We start from the raw sequence: 12,359 nt of genomic DNA on the forward strand, positions 1-12,359 counted from the left end.
CGATAGTATGCCGGATGTCTCCTAGGTGGCAGCAGCTGGCAGATGCACAAACACCGGCGCAACAACAGCTCCAAAATGGCAGCCCCACTAGCCACATGCGCCAGCGAGAGGCAGCGTTCTGTGATTCGGTTTTTGCGAAGTGAAGGTGTGAAACCGATTGACATTTCTAGGCGAATGAAGGTTCAGTATGGAGATGCGTGTTTGTCACAGCCACAAATCTATGAATGGTGCCGGAAATTTGCAAATGGTGGTACGTCTGTGGCTTCAACGGCTGCAATGGTCTCTGAAGTCACTACGCGCCGAGCCTGACCGGGCCGTGGAGCATCGGCCACACCGGCGTGGAGCATCTCCATACTGTACCATCATTCGCCTAAAAATGTCAATCGGTTTCACACCTTCACTTCGCAAAAACCGAATCACAGAACGCTGCTCCTCGCTGGTGCATGTGGCTAGTGGGGCTGCCATTTTGGAACTGTTGTTGCGCCGGTGTTTGTGCATCTGCCGGCTGCTGCCACCTAGGAGACATCCGGCATACTATCGTAAACAGGCATGCCAACTTACAGCTCACTGGCGCCATATGCGGAATTTTATTTCTACTTTTATGGTTTTCATTTGACTCCCCCTCGTATAATAAAATTATAAATGGTGTACAGACGAATAGGATTATTAATTATTCACTCGTTGACAATTGTGCAATTATATAATAAAATATAGAAGCTTTTGTTAAATGTATCATTATTTTTATTGGAACCCACTCCTTGTTACATTACGTACGTTTTACCCAATGATGTGCTGTTACTATAATGATAGATGTATGCAGTGTGGTAATTGAAGGGGGAAAGGGGGGAAATTTCCAGACACCTCTGACCACCTCCCCGGAACCTCGTTCCCCTTGTGCTTTCTAGGGGGGAAACTTGGTAATGACCACCATGTGTATTTACAAAAATTAAATTTATATAAAAAATAAAAATCATCACTTTTTCAACTTACTAATAAAGAATCTGTGTCGAAATAGAATCTACTCCGAGAAGTTTTATTATAGTGCAGTGGCGTCTTTAGGGGGGAGACTATAGGGCTGAAGCCCTTCCCGAAATAAATTTGATTGTTTTTCGCATTCCACGTAGGGGTACAACAATAATCTTTCGCGTCATTTCTAGGAATTTCATTGACTTTCCATTTTCTTAGGCTCCTTGTTCACAAATGATACTGTATTTTTTCATATTTCATTTCATTCCATCTTTCGTCCATTCTACTGGACATTCGTCCATTCGTCCATTCTGTTCCTTTTTCTTGGTTCTTACTTTCTTTCGTTTATCCTACCATAATTTCGACCATTGTAGTTGTGACTCGAGTCGGCTGTCGTCAGTAACACGAAAACTAAGACAAAACTGGTAAGCGAAACGGATGTTCCACACCAACTTGCACGGATTTTCTTAGTTATTATAGCAAAAGGATATTTACATCATTTAATTATAAAGTATTACTCAACAGTAAGAAATGTTACAGTATTACTATTACTTTGAAAACGTCTCCGTTCCCTCCACATAGCATATCAACGATTCCCCTATAATACATTCTGCTAGTCACAATGATCTTGGTGTCATCTTTGATTCAAAACTCACCTTCTCTGACCACATCTCCTCAATACTAAAGAATTCAATGCGCATGTTGGGACTTCTTTATCGATTCACCGAACTACGCACTGCTTCTTCAATAGCAACTTTTTATAAAACTTTCATAGCGCCCAACATCGAATACTGCTCTCCCATATGGGCCATGCCAGTACCTACACATCTCTCCAGACTTGATTCTGTTCTCAATTTCTTCATCGACATAGTCCGTTTTCGTGTTCTTACACTTCGAATATTATCTAAGAAGGAACTCTTGCGACATATTAATATTCAGACTCCTGAAGTACGCAGAATTATCCCTGACCTGAAGTATCTGCATAAAATAGTTAATGAAAACTTAAGATCGGAAATATTACTTCAGGGACTATCCTTACGTGTTCCTAGTAGAGAAGTAGACAATTGATTAAAATATTAATTCTCAAAGTCGGCTGGGCAATTGCTCCCCATTCTTCCCAGTATTGTGCATAGCCTTACCCGAAACAAAATCCTAAACACGCCACTGGTACAGTGAGTTTATCCGAATCGCATAAAAGTAACATCTCCTAAACAGTGAACAGATTGAGAACTAGAAGGTTAACTACTTTGAATAAATATTCATAATAACTGCGGTTATGCATATTTCTAACTTAAATTTAAAGTTCTGTTCTAGTGATTACACAAATTACAATTATGAGCACACTTTATGGAGACGCTCTCAGAGAGGGTATCCAAGATTCTATGTGTTCTATGTACATTGTAAACTCTGATTTTCAAGTCTTTTCTGAGAATTATACTGTGAACTGAGAAATTATAAATTTTCCATATTGTACAGGGGTATTTTCCTGCGAGTACAAGTTTCTTTTGGAATTTGTTGAAAAATTAATACAGTCTGCAAGACTCTGGCGTATTTTGTGGACTACCGAGCCTAGAATATGACAAATTAAAGTTATAATATGAACTAAATTATATTAATAATTTTATAATTTAGTATCTTCTTTCAATGATAAAAGTTTCTGAGAATTGTATGTATTTAGAAAGATCCACTATATCTATGTATTTAGAAAGGAAATTATACAAGTAATGGCAGTGAATTTTGGGGGTGTATGGGAATTGTTTTGGACATCACGAGCCTCTTTTCATAGCGATTTGCGTTTACGCAGCGCACATTTAGTGTTTTTACAGTAGTTTCATAGCTCTTCGCATGCAGCCTGTCTCTCGAATTTGTGAGATCTTCAATCTGACAAAGTAACAGAAACCACTCTCAAGCTAGTACAGTAAGAATCGTATCAGTGCACTCCCCTTCGCTCCACCTCCGCCCACAGCGTATGAACGGGCCAGGTAAAAGCAGATGCCTCTAGACGAATGGGTTTCTTGGACGAGAGTGAAGAGTAAAAGGAAATTATACGAGTAATGACAGTGTATTTTGGGGTCTCTGGAAAATGTTTTGGACATCATGAGCCTAGTTCTGTAGCGGTTCGCGTCACTGCAACGAAAATTTTGTGTTTACAGTAGTTTGTATAGTCCTTGCAGACTCTTCTTCTTTCCTAATCGCCTATTTAACGCTCATTATTACTCGCAAAATTTCCATTTGCTCTGGTAAGTGGGGTTACCACCTATCGAATGTGAAATGAAGTGATACCTCATGCTATAAATAAAGGTAGAAATGTACGATCGTTTTTCCGTAATACTAATAAGATAATATAAGTCTGGCTAGTGAAGAGAAAATATTTATCTACTTGATAAAAGGATGGTGTAATTTTTTTTCTTATTTTGAAAGTTGTCTAATAACGTTGAAACTAAAGTCGAATAATAATAATAATAATAATAATAATAATAATAATAATAATAATAATAATAATAATAATATAATGTACGTGTGTTACAAAGGTTAGTGGTAGCCCAAGCCATCAAGCCAGTATACGCCACTGCTGCAAGAGTACTCTCTTAGTACACACGGAAAGGAAAGTATTTTACATTTGACAATTTTCTTATGCCAATAACCCGGGAACAAATTAATCAATTTGGATCTTTTTGTTGTTATTCTTATAATAGTTATAACTTGACAACTTGCAAAAGTCAGTACTGTAATACATAGGTTAATTTATAGTTGAGTTATTAGACAAAAAAAAGTCAACTGAAGAATACTTCCTTTCGTGAGTGTACAAGTATATTTTAGGCTCACACTAACTTCCACCCCAACCTCGAAGTGCTACAATTTCCGCACTGGGTGTATGCATCATCTAACTAATGTAATGAATGGTGTAAATATTCACACAGAAACATATATATCGAAAAGATTTACATGATTTATGAGGCAACTGTGAAGAAGAGTGGAATATCGGAGGCAATGAGGTACTACAAAAGCAAGCGCTAGAAAGAGAAAAATCAATTAATGACTCTGTTACATATTGTTAAATTAGCGAGAGAAAACGAATGAGACAGGGTATCATTCAATTGTATGATGATAGACGTGAACAATATACAAAGAACGAGTAAATGTGAGTTGAGTTGAGTTTATTTTGAATTTAACGTCCCGTTCAGCAGCGTGGCTATATGAGAAGTGGACCTACTGATTAACGTGGAATCCAAACCACATGAGCTCCCGCTGGGAATCGAACCCGGTTCTCCCACGACAACGGCGAATACGCTAACCGCTTAGCCACGAAGGAGCTCACGAGTGAATGTGAAAGATGTATGCGAGGGACGTAAAACTGAAAGATTTCACTTCATTTTTCACATACTTTTCCACTATTTAAGTTTCTGAATATTATTATTGTCTACAGCAATAATTTTTCGATTTCAGTGCTCTAAATATTTCGTTACATAAATGAAAATACCCGTTTTTAACTAATTTGGAGCGGCTGAATCCGTAAATGACATTTAAAAAGTTCAATTGGCTCTCGTTTCGGTGTGACACAGAGGATTGATATCAAAGCTCCGAACTGAGGAGTGGGAATTTGAGATGCAGATACTCAAGTGGTGGTCCATCTTTGTGTAATCTCTTCAAACATCTTCCTCCCCTATTATAGCGTTCTGGGAAGGGGAAAACAAGAAAGGACCGGATAATTATGGTATTCGCCTGGGAAATGTGTGCTAGTATATAATGAAACAAACAATTCTGTAGTGGAAGAATACACTGCGATCGATAAGACTCATTCAGAAGAATACAATTAAATATACGAGTGGAAATACTCACGCATACCGTCTGACAAGATCAAGAAACATCAAGTAATTTATAGTAAACCATAAAACCCATATACTATAAAACCCATACCCTCACTTTTTAAGTTAAATATTACTTATCAAACTTTCATTACAGTATTACTAAAATGTAACACTTCTCAAGTGTAACGCTCCGACTTCGATAAAATTTAGACGTATATACTACACATGAAATTAACGAACACTTGTTTCCTTCTATGCAAAAAAACGGTGTTAGGGAAGAAAAGCCCCACCCAAATTTTCCAAATTCGACGCTAGAAGGGCAAAAAGAAATGCACCAAAGTGAATGAAACTGTGCACAGATATTGCAGACGTAAAATGTGGGAAAACGTGTTTCATATTTTTGTGGAAAAAACGGTTGGGTCAGATAAAGACCCGTCCAAACCTTTGATCACAAAATATCAAAAATGTTAATAACAGTATGTCAGAGGTTTCTAAAGGACATGAAGAATTGCAACGAAACATTGTTTAAGGACAATACGCAAAACTAAATTAATACGTGTTTTGTATTTTCTGTGGAAAAAGAGTTTTAGGGGCAGAAGTCCGAGCCGAAAATTTTGAAAGTTGACAACCGAAAAGCAAGAACTGAACCGTTATTGAAGAATTAAAATGACGGAATAGGTGTTTCGTATTTTCCAGAAAACAGATGGGTATCACAAAGACCATTCCAAGCCTTTGGTTACGAAACATCAAATGTGCTAATAAGTATACGTCCATAGTGGCTAAATTACATGGAGAATTGCAACGAAACTGTGTTAAGAGACAGTACACAAACAAAAAAAAAAAAAAAAAAAAATCGAACACGTGTTTTTTTGTTTGTTTGTTTGTGCGGTAAGACTGTGTGGATGCCAAGGCCCCCCTCCGAAAAATACAAATATTACCGCAGGAACTTCAGGAATTACTGGACCGAAGAGAATGAAATTGCGTATTGATATTGTATATGCAATATAAGGTAATACGCGATTCGCAAGTAACTAGAGAACGCAATGTTCAGTCTTTGAACTTGAACTTTTGAGTGTAGAATTACGATACACTTGAAATCCACTGTATTGATTACTACTTTAAGGTCATCTATCTATTGCTATAAGTTAACGATTTTCACACTAGCTGATTCCTACGTATAGCGACTTTAACCCAAAAACTGTTTTCCCACATAAACAAAAAAAAAAAAAAAAAAAAGTGTTGATTTATTTTCTGTTTACTGTTGATGTGCCAAATTTGAAGCAAATCGGTTGGGGACACTTGGGAAAGACGAATTGCCTTATTTTAGATATACAATATCTACACAAAATTTCATTCGCTTCGGTCCGCTCCTTTTTTCGGTTCTGCAGTAATATTTACTTTTTTCGGAGGGACTTTGGCCCCAACATTGTCTTTCCGCACAACCTGAAAACGTTAGTTTGCTTATTTTCTGCTTTTGTCCCTACACAAAGTTTCCTTGCAATCCTCCATATCACTTAGACATTTCTGATGTATATTTATTCGCACTTTTGATAAGTCGCAATCAAAAGTTTGGTGTGTATCCCACCCATCCTGTTTTATTGTTCAGGAAATTATGAAATATGTGTTCCCTCCTGTTATGTCTACAACATGTGGGCACAATCTCATTTACTTTGTAACACTTCTTTTTGGCTTTCGAGCGTCAACTTTCAAAATTTTGGGTGGAAGCCTTTGCACCTAAAACCATTTTTCCGCAGAAAATGCAAAACACTTATTTCTTAATATTTTGCGTATTGTCCCGTTAGAAAGCTTCGTTGCGATTCTTCATATCCTTTAGGCACTTCTGACATACTGTTATTAGCAATTTTGGTATTACATTAGCAAAGGTATGGAGGGTCTGTGCCCAACCCACCTGTTCTTTTTTCCATGAAAATACGAAACGCATATTCAATCATTTTACTTCTACAGTAACTGTGCACGATTTCATTCACCTCGATCCACTTCTTTCGTCTCTCTGATTTCAACTTTCCAAATTTTGGGTAGGGGTTTTAGCCCCGACCCCTAAAACCGTTTCGTATTCGTTTATTTAATGTGTAGAATAACCCTTCCGATTTTTCTTTTTTCAAAATCGGAGTGTTCCACTTGGAAAGTGTTACATGTAAGACGACAGTATACAAGATGGTTAAATGTATATAACGATAAATTATCGACATTCATTAAAATTTATTCTCTTATTCAAAATAATATCCAAAAGTGAGAGCCTGTTATTCAAGACAATGTATTAAGCTGGACCAGATGGTGTGCTAGATTTTTTTTTCAAATGCGTATTTCGTTTTGGATCAAGGAGGCCAAAAACGTATCGTGTCAAACAAAAAGTGCAATTCATTGTTAAAAATATTGTTTTTTTTAACACAATACGATATTTACAACTGACCGTAATCTACATACTCTTAATACTGTCATATATATGATATCTAAGATTAACTATACAATTTCTAATAGAGAGAAATGGAGGTATTAATCAAGGAGCAACAAGTGTGCAAACTCCGTGTACTCAAAGGGCGGAAAGAGCTCAACGTTGGATAATATTGTATATTTTCGTTCACGTTGGTACATCACATAACGTGATGAATCATAAACTAACTACTAACTCTACGGCCTATGGAACGCTAAGTTTCAATGCCGCGTTCACAGAAGCTCTCCACTTACTTCTATCCTTAGCCAACTGGATCCAGTTTCTACTTTGTATTCCTGTTTCTGCGAGATGAATCTTAATATTGTCCTCCATCTGCGCCTAAGTCTTCCGAATGGTCTTCCAGCCATTCTGGCTACATAACCTACCCATCTAAGCCTCCTAGACCTGATGATCCAAACAATATTTGGTAAACCGTTTAAACTACGCACTTCCTCGTTATGAAGTTTCCGCCATTCCCCATTCCTGTTCTTGTTGGGTCCGAAAATTCGTCTCAGGATCTTTGGAAATTCAACAAATGTTTAATTTGTTTCCCTCTGCAAACATATTGCGATTGAAAGAGGAATATCATTATATAACAATGACCACGTGACTATTATTTACTTACTTTTTTAAATTTATTATTACCATGCATAAGAAGAGTGATTTGATTATATACGTTGAATATCAATCTAATATAGTAATCCATTGTACCGTTACTTCATTCTTCATCTTAATAAACACATTCTATTTATAAAATAAACACACTGTCGAGTAAATGGCCACATCGTACATTTCATGTGTGACTTGTGTATCTTTAAAGCATAAAATACGGATTAAAATTAGTTACACTCTACAGACGGTTAATATAGTTTTTTATGATTACAAATTCATTCCAAAATCATACAATAGGTGAAAGTTGCTAAGATTTTGTATCATTGTGAATTACTAGAGTTAATTATTGGAAGCATTTTCCTGAAACTTCAATGAAACATCTTTCGAGAAATTAAGGAAACGAAACTTATTCAAATAAAATATCTCACTATATGACTACCTGAAACATGCATTCTTCGCACGTAAAGAATAGTTGTGTAATTATTGAAAGTCATATTTGAACTCGCAATCTCGTATTACAATCGAATAAAATTAAATAATCAAGCACGATTATCAAAATTGGTTAGTATTTTCATCAGCGTTGCCAGATCTAGCATAATGATGCTAGATCAAGCATAGTTTGCATGTCTTTAGCATCTAGCATCTTGCTTTTAGCATCCTGCCCAAATCTAGCATAATTTCAGCAAGTTTATCAAAAAGCCGTAAAACCTGGAGATGAGAAAGAAGTTGGTCGTGGGAAGAAAAAGAACGGCAGAAATGTATCATCTTCCATTGATTCATACAGTCGGTAAACCATACAGGCAGTCTTATTTTCCGAAGTATGTTAGAAACTGCTTTGGGCTTTTTCTTCTTCTTCTTCTTCTTCTTTTTTGTGGCTCCACCCAGGGTTTTCTAATCCTTTAACTGCGAGCCATTCTCCCCCCAACTTTTTGACAACTTCACCATCTTTATTTCTTACTTCATGACCATCTTTATTTCTAAAATGAAAGATCCAAGACTGACCAAAAATCAGCCCCCCTCCCCCAGCAGACAATTCCGAACTCCGCTTATGCTCCGAGGTAATTTTCTTTCAAAATATGTAAACAAACACTTTGCATTCATTTATACTATATATACGCAATTGAGTCTGGCAACGACTGTACTTGTTTAGTTGAGTTAAAGCTTTGGTGCGTGAAGTATTAAGTTCTATCCACGCATTCTTGCGCTCTGCGTATTTTAAGTTACGTTATCGTATCTCAACTTCGTTTCTTTTTCTTTTAAAACTCCTGAATTAGTAATTATGAGGATCTAGCATAATTTGACAGAATCTAGCATAATTTCGACCAGGTTTTGGAAAATTCCGAGCTGTGAGTCTGGCAACGCTGATTTACATGTAAATACCTGCTTCTTTTCGGATATTTCAACTTGAATGGTAAAAATGTGTGTGATTCTTGTTAATTATGTACATCTTCGAACTGATGAGTTGTTCTTCCATGACGCCATTAGAAGTAACAGTCTTCATCCCATTTAATGTTTTATACAGAAATGTGCATAAATTGCTTCCCTTCTCCCCTAAAAACTCTAATTTTTAAAAAAGTTTTAAGAAATTTCCGTTTACATTTATTGAGGAATTTGTAGACAACGCGCCATTCTTCGAACTTAAATACATAAAATGTGCTTACTTTCACTCATATATTTTGAAAGTTTCTTAAATAAATGCTTTAATAAAAGTGACAGTTACAAAATTACAAAACTCTAGTACAATATACATAATTGTATTTTCAAACATTTATCAGAATTGCATGTCATATAATATTACTTTCATTCTTTAATACGTCATGATGTTACTTATAGTTGTCATTTGTCTTGATGTATTTCCCAATATCTACATATCGTATTTCACTGAGTTATTTATACGCATTCGATAAAGGAAAGCTGCATCGTGTCCTGATTAATTTCGTTCTTTATATTCATCGTATACAATTTTCTATATCTTATGTATTGGGTAATTCGTGGTGAGATGGTCATATCAAGGAGATCGCCAATCGTTCTTACATCAGTAGTCTGAATTGAGTGTAACTCGTAAGGCAGAAAGCTTCTGGGAAAAAATACATCATTCTAGCATGCGGTACTTACTGTCTGAAAGGACGCAAAAGCTTCATCATTGGTCTTTCCAAAGTTCAGCATTGTTCTTTCATTATGTATTTTAATTCGAGAGGGAGAAATAAGTAAAAATGCAACGCTTATCTAAACTGATTATTTGAATTTTATTTTCTGAGCCACGATACATTATTTAATGTTTTATATATGTTTTGCAACTTTGAATGACACTGTTGATCCTCTCTCACGTATTATGACAATCTGACCTTTTGATTTCGAACAGGTGACCCACAATTACTTACGAGAGTACTACTGTATGTTTCCAAGGTATATTTTGACAATAATTCTAAATATTTTATATGTATTTGATAATCAATTGTCGAAACAGAAGTGCCGACCCCTCCCCTGGGACACTATGTAATCCCCTAAAATTCTATAGACTGCCATCAGTTTCAACTGGTAAAATCACCTTTCCTTGCTTCCAGTGAAGCTTAGGAAGTACGTACAGTAACCCAAAGCCTTAAATTGCAGTGAATCTAAGGGTTCTTTCTCCTCTTTGGTTGCAGTAGAGTCTTGAGGATGACTTTACCTCTCTTTCTGCGTAGAGTGGAGCAGCAAGTGTCATACTCCTCCTGATGCAGTTCTCAACTAAAAATCCTTGCCAAATTTATGGTAAATTTTCTAATAAACTGGGAGTGACAAAAAAAAAAAAAACTATAATTCTTACTCTACCAAGCTCTACCTACCCCTATACAGGGAGAACGGTACAATATTCTTTGTTTCTTGATTTAAAAGCAAATATCCGCAATTCTAATTTCATGCATTTGATGTGAGCTATCCACGTATAATATTGAAAAGTCTGCCATATGCGTCGGGAGCAACTGTGAAAGTGATACTTTTCAAAGTAAAAAATTTCCCTTACGATAGAATTTCTTGCATCAATAAAGGATAATATTATATTCAAACACAAAATTTATTAAAATTTTTCATGCTATAACGGTTTGAAATGCCTGAAGTATCTCTCCTTGTTTTATTCTACAACTTCATTATCAACTTATTGTATAATACTCTTTGGTTTTAAATCGAGATCAGAGTTGATTCTTGTTTGAAAGTTGAAATTATTTTTCATTGTATCTTTTGGATATTCACCTAAAATTCTACTATTTTTTCTAACACAACATCATAATTTTACTGAAGTTACTTTAAAAGTTATTTTGTCTGATATGTTATAAATTTGTTATTATCATTAGAATGAATAATGTTTATTAAACTCTTATTATCATTCATTTCTATGTGTTGATTTATATGTCATTACTGGACATTATATATTTTTTCTCTTAGTAATAATTAACTTCTGTTATTTCAAACTTCTTTATCTTCCTATCCTTAATTGAGCACTTTGTATAATATGACTATCTACAATATTATCAAGCACATGGTAACTTTTAATTTAATTTCTTTTTCTCTTCTCTGTTGTCACAAAGGAGACGTTATCATCAACTCCACCTGATGCTCAAGACCATGATGGTAACAATATACAAGCTGCCTTGAAATTTCAAGCTCAGCAATTAACTTCACATCTAAACAAAGAGTTCATTTTGAAACAAAAGTTTGCTGCGAGTTATTTTATGATTTTTTCGACTTCACACTTTTTCCATTAATATATACTACTGGAAACTAAAGATGTAAGTACATTTGATCTCAGTTGAGGAGTGTGCAGTATTTGACATTAATGTATACTATACTGGTGGGCACAAAAACCGGTTTTTCGGTTTCCGGTTTTTAGAAAAAACCGAAACCGGGTTTTCAAAATTTTCAATAAACAGGGTTTTCATCGAAACTGGTTTAGGTTTTCTAGAAAACCGGTTTGGGTTTTTCACAGAATCTGGTTACAGTTTTCTTCAAAACCGTTTCGGTTTTCCACCGAATCTGGTTACGGTTTTCTTCAAAACCGGCTCTGGTATTCTTCAAAAACCGGTATGTTTTTTTTACTGAAACCTATTTCGGTTTTCTTCAAAGCCGGTTCAGTTTTTCATCAAAACCTGTATGTTTTTCCAAAACTGGTTCTATTTCTGACCAGAACAGTTTTTCGTTGTTCTCCGGAAACCCATTTCCTTTCCACAGATATTTTTGTGTGTTTTCCAGAACAGTTTTGGGTTTTAGTTTTTACTAAAACCATTGCGATGTTTACTGGAGCCGGTATTGGTTCCTTGAGAATCTACATATGTTTTAGGTCTTCAAATCGGCTTAGTTTTCATCAAGAACTACCTTTGAGCTTCTACTTAAATCCAGTTTGAACTTTCATCAAAACCCAGTTGGGATTTTTGTTATAATGGTACTTTATTATTATTATTATTATTATTATTATTATTATTATTATTATTATTATTATTATTATTATTATTATTATTATTATTATTATTATTAGTTACGCTTAAAAA

This window comes from Thermobia domestica, chromosome 9 (genome assembly GCF_964235325.1).
Source record: "Thermobia domestica chromosome 9, izTheDome1.hap1.1, whole genome shotgun sequence".
In the NCBI taxonomy this organism is placed as follows: Eukaryota; Metazoa; Arthropoda; class Insecta; order Zygentoma; family Lepismatidae; genus Thermobia; species Thermobia domestica.